Genomic DNA, 5518 nt, shown 5'->3' with positions numbered 1-5518 from the left:
ATTTCACTGTAGCATTGAAGAAGGCCTTTTAACTCAAGAAGTCAATTTCTATTCTGCATAGATGAAGCTAATTAGTCCCATTTCCACACTGTATCCCTATAGTTCTGTAAATTTAGTTCAATCAAATTCCCATCTGGTTTCCTTTGGAAATCATTCATCTCTCTGTCTGAATTATATTTGCAGGCAGTGAGTTCTGTGATGTCAGCAAAGAGGTAAAGGCTTCTTCATCATAGGTGAGAAAATCATGACTGGGCCTTTACTCTCCAGGGTTATTGAGAGTGGGCATACCTCCGCTGTCCTAGAGTACACTACCATCCCTCTGGGTCAATGATGACAGCTGGTCTAGGGAAAGAAATTGTTAGAGAATTGGCTGTCCCTCTATATTGTCAACTCTGTCTGGTGATGAAATCTTAATCGACTTTATTCTCTCCAGTGAGGGGAAGTATACCTAGATTAATGTTGATAAGCATAGGAAAGGCATTAATTTGTGACTTCTGATTTTGTTTCATTCTTTTTCCATTAGACAGTTTGATTTTTGAATCCAAGCATTTGTCTCGCATGTGTCATTTTGAAATTTGGTGAGTAAAGGCAAGTTCTATTTTAACTCTTCAGTCATAACAATGTATGCTGATGAGACCAATGACAAGAAATTCAGTTGGAAAATCAACGCTACATCAGCTTGTATTTGCCATAGTTATTGCCAAGAACTGAATCGCTTTGTCCATGGAAATGTGAGGCTAAATTATTTATTGAGTTAAAATCTATTTCAGCTTTGTGTATAAGTCAGGTCCCTTGTAAACTGTCTTTAAAAATTCATGACTAAAAATAACTCCTATGCAATGTTGTGAAGATCTGTTGTTATATTTTTCTTATTTATAGTGCTATGCCATTAATTTTTCTCAGGACAGTGCTGTAACCTATCATTCCATTGACATTTCAACATACAGAATGGGCAAATACATAACATAAACTCTCACTTAGCAAACCTTATAACTGAGCTCTTATGTGACCAATGAACAGTTGATCAGAGCTTTCTGTTTTGTATCGCCTTTTACGTTCCAAAACCACCTCCTGACTCTAGTAAATGGCATGAGAAGATGACTGCATGATCAGGAGGCTGACATGACCTGGTATTTAAATGTCAACATCTAAATACAAATTTTCCCTGATAACAAGAGACATTGAGCTTAGATTTCTAAGAGCAACAAGTTAAATAAAAAGGAATTGGTCGAATATCAGTAAAGCATGAAACCAGAGCATGTAATATTTACAAAGTGCAAATGCAGGGTTCACCGGGAAGAGAGTGCATAATTCAAATCAAAGTACATTTACAAAGGAACAAATAAAGAAGCCATGCTATATTCCTAGCTTAAACTGTTGGAAAGAATTCTTAGTTTAATCTTAGTTCTGTTTCTGTAGTTTTAGCAATATTATCTTTCACTTAAACTCTAAACTCTAAAGAGAATCAAGAAAATAAGCTTCCAATGACTTTAACCAGACAACATCTGAAGCGTTAATATCAGTAATCACTGTTGAAGTAATGCTTCTCTTTGAACTATCTATGTTAATCTGTTTCTCCCATTATCAGAAACAACAAATTAGTTTTAGACAGCTTCTAAAGTGTTTAAATAGCAATCTTTGTTGAAATAAATAAGTGAACAGAAAGTAAGAAATTCTTGCAAATCGCTTGTAAAAATTTGCCCAGATAATTTTTTCTCATCTGGTCTCATTAATTCAAAGCAGTCAATTTCATATAGATTAATGATTAATGCTCGTATTCATCAATTTGCTGGTTCAATTGAATTACAAAATGTTGTGTGTGTAAATCTGCACAACTCAGGGTCTCATAAGATTTTTTTGTGCTGGCTTATGTGTAAAATTGGAAGATTAGATAAATAATCAGGTTTAAAGAAGCTAATCTTTCTCACTTTTGTTATTTTGGTGCTGGCAAATTCTCCCATAGTCTAGAATTTGTTTTCTCACTGCTGGTTTACATGTTCCCAGTTAAGAGCAAACTTTGAACAGTGTGTTGTTGGTTGACAGATATCTGCCCACAGGCAGCAGCTGGGAATTAAACTGACAATCAGCCAGCATTGGGCCTAATCACTGAGGTCAAATTCTGTCTGATGAATAAGACTGACAATGACCGGAGGAGATGAGTGAAAGGGAGATGGGAGAGTGAGCATTAGTCCATCCATTATTTTCAAAGTTTGTGAGAAGATTCGTAGCTCGGGTGCTCGTTGTTGTGGTTCTGTTTGCCGAGCTGGGAATTTGTATTGCAGACGTTTCGTCCCCTGTCTAGGTGACATCCTCAGTGCTTGGGGGCCTCCTGTGAAGCGCTTCTGTGATCTTTTCTCCAGCATTTGTAGTGGTTTGAATCTGCTGCTTCCGATTGTCAGTTCCAGCTGTCTATTGCAGTGCTCGGTATATTGGGCCCTGGTCGATGTGCTTATTTATTGAATCTGTGGATGAGTGCCATGCCTCTAAGCATTCCCTGGCTGTTCTGTTTGGCTTGTCCTATAATAGTAGTGTTGTCCCAGTCGAATTCATGTTGTTTGTCATCTGTGTGTGTGGCTACTAAGGATAGCTGGTCATGTTGTTTTGTGGCTAGTTGGTGTTATCCTAATTGTGGAAACATCTTCTCCACATTCACTCAATCCAGGCTTTTCAGTATTCGGTAAGTTTCAGTTGGATCTCTCCCTCATCTTTCGAAACTCCACAAATAGAGTCGTCAATTGCTCCTCAAGCTCTTCATCCCTGGCACGATTTTTGTAAACCTCCTCTGGTCTCCTTCCAACACCAGCACATCCTTCCTTAGATATAGGGCCAAAAACTGCTCACAATATTCCAAGTACTGCCTGATCAGAGCCTTATAAATTCCTGCTCTTGCATTCTAACCTTCTTGAAATGAAGGTTAAAATGCAAGAGCAGGAATTTATAAGGCTCTTGTGGGCAACACGGTGGCACAGTGGTTAGCACTGCTGCCTCACAGCGCCTGAGACCTGGGTTCAATTCCCGACTCAGGCGACTGACTGTGTGGAGTTTGCATGTTCTCCCCGTGTCTGCGTGGGTTTCCTCCGGGTGCTCCGGTTTCCTCCCACAGTCCAAAGATGTGCGGGTCAGGTGAATTGGCCATGCTAAATTGCCCGTAGTGTTAGGCAAGGGGTAAATGTAGGGGTATGGGTGGGTTGCGCCTCGGCGGGTCGGTGTGGACTTGTTGGGCCGAAGGGCCTGTTTCCACACTGTAAGTAATCTAATCGAATGCTAACACGGCATTTAACTTCCTAATTGCCAACTGAACCTGCATGTTAACCATAACAGATACCTGAACTAGGACTCCTAAGACTCTTTGTTCTTCAGATTTCCAAAGCCTTTCCCATTTAGAAATAATTTATGCCTCTATTCTTCCTACCAACATGCATAACCTCATTCTTTCCCTATTGTATTCCATTTGCCATTTCCTTGCCTACCTGGTCTACCCAAGTCCTTCTGCAGCCTTCCCACCTCCTCAACACTACCTATCCTCTACATATCTTTGTGTCATCTGAAAACTTAAAAACAATGCCCTCAGTTTCTTCATCCAGATTGTTAACGCAGATTGCAATTTTTTTGGTCCCAATACTGACCCCCCGCAGAACTCCACTAGTCACCAGCTGACATCCTGAAAAACACCCGTTTATCCCCACTCTACCTTCTGTCAGTCAGCTAATCCCCTATTCATTCTAGTATCCTGCTCTCAACAACATGGACTCACCTTATTTAACAGCATCTTGTGTGGTACCTCATCAAACGCCTTTTGCAAATCCAGCTAGATCACTGGCTCTTTGCCTAACTTGATCTTTACCTCTTCAAAGAATTCTAATAAATTTGACAGATATGACCTCCCCTTGATGAAGCTGTGCTGATTTGGCCCTAATTTACCATGCACTTCCAAGTATTCCACAATCTCATCCTTGCTAAATGACTCTAAAATCTTACCCACGATCATGGTCAGGCTAAGAGGCCTATAATTTCCTGAGTTCTGGCTCCTTTCCTTCTTAAACAGGGCTGTTATATTGACTATTTTCTAATCGTCTGGGACCCTCCAGTGATTCCTGAAAGATCATCACCAGTGCTGTACAATCTCCTCAGCTATCTCCTTCAGAACCCTGGGATATGGTCCAACTGGTCCAAGAAATCTATCCACCCTCAGACCTTTCAACTTCCCCAGTACCTTTTCCTTAGTGACTACATGTACCTCTGCCCCTGACTCTCTTGAACCTCTGGCATGGTACTGATGTCTTCCACTGTGAAAACTAATGCAAAGTATTTATTCAGTTCCTCCACAATTATTTTGTTCTTCAATACTACTTATAGAGTCATAGAGATATACAGAAGGAAACAGATCCTTCGGTCCAACCTGTCCATGCTGACCAGATATCCCAACCCAATCTAGTCCCACCTGCCAGCACCCGGCCCATATCCCTCCAAAACCTTCCTATTCATATACCCATCCAAATGCCTCTTAAGTGTTGCATTTTTACCAGCTTCCACCACTTCCTCTGGCAGCTCATTCCATACACGTACCACCTGTGTGAAAAGGTTGCTCCTTAGGTCTATTTTATATCTTGCCCCTCTCACCCTAAACCTGCGCCCTCTAGTTCTGGACTTCCCAACCCCAGGGAAAAGACTGAAACTATTTACCCTATCCATGCCCCTCACAATTTTGTAAACCTCTATAAGGTCATCCCTCAACCTCCTTCTCAAGCCTCATCTTCCAGCAGTCCAATATCCAAACTTGTTTCTCTCTTACTTTTATATATCCGAAAAAAAACTCTTGCAATCTTTGTTTTTTTCTTAATCAACCTATTAAGAGATGTTATTGCACATTGCTGGAGCAGGTGGGACTTGAATCCAGACTTCGTGGTCTGGAGTTGGGACTCTACAACTTTGTCACAAGAGGGCATAAAAATACGGAATGTTTCACAAATTTGCATGTCATCCATGAGCAGGGTTCATGTTAATCTTCTTTACAGCATTCCGATTTTAGTATATGTGCCACCTAAGCGAGTCTTACTAGCTTATCCTCATGTTATAGCTTCTCCCCCCTCCATTGCATGTTGTTTATTGCCCTCTGTTGGTTTTTAAAGGTTTCCCAATTCTCTGCCTTCCCAAAAACCTTCACCACATTGTGTGCTTTTTCTTTTGCTTTTATGCTATCGCTGACTTCCAATGTCAGATATGGCTACCTCATCCTCCCCTTATAATGGTTCTTTTTCCTTGTCATAGATTTCTGCTGTGCCTCCTAAATTACTCCCCGAAACTCCTGCCATTGCTGCATGACAGTCTTCCTGCTAGGCTCCCCTTCCAATCAACTCTGGTCAGCTGCTCCTTCATGTCTTTGCCGTTATCTTTACTCAATTGTAATATTGTTACATCTGATTCTAGCTTCTCCCTCTCAAACTGCAGGATGAATTCTTGGAAATTATGGTCACCGCCCCCTCAGGATCCTTCATGTTAAACTCCATAATGAAGTCTG

At 40.9% G+C, this 5518-nt stretch overlaps 1 non-coding gene across 1 annotated transcript; it reads right to left on the bottom strand.

Moving 5' to 3' along the window:
- Positions 1 to 4946: 4946 nt before the first annotated feature.
- Positions 4947 to 5049, bottom strand: LOC132809471 (U6 spliceosomal RNA). Its single transcript, XR_009642348.1, has one exon. It is a non-coding gene; the product is annotated as a U6 spliceosomal RNA (small nuclear RNA).
- Positions 5050 to 5518: the final 469 nt, after the last annotated feature.

Source organism: Hemiscyllium ocellatum, chromosome 3 (genome assembly GCF_020745735.1).
Source record: "Hemiscyllium ocellatum isolate sHemOce1 chromosome 3, sHemOce1.pat.X.cur, whole genome shotgun sequence".
Lineage (NCBI taxonomy): Eukaryota > Metazoa > Chordata > Chondrichthyes > Orectolobiformes > Hemiscylliidae > Hemiscyllium > Hemiscyllium ocellatum.
The sequence above is the reverse complement of the archived record's forward strand: the minus strand, read 5'-3'. Positions and strand labels throughout refer to the sequence as shown.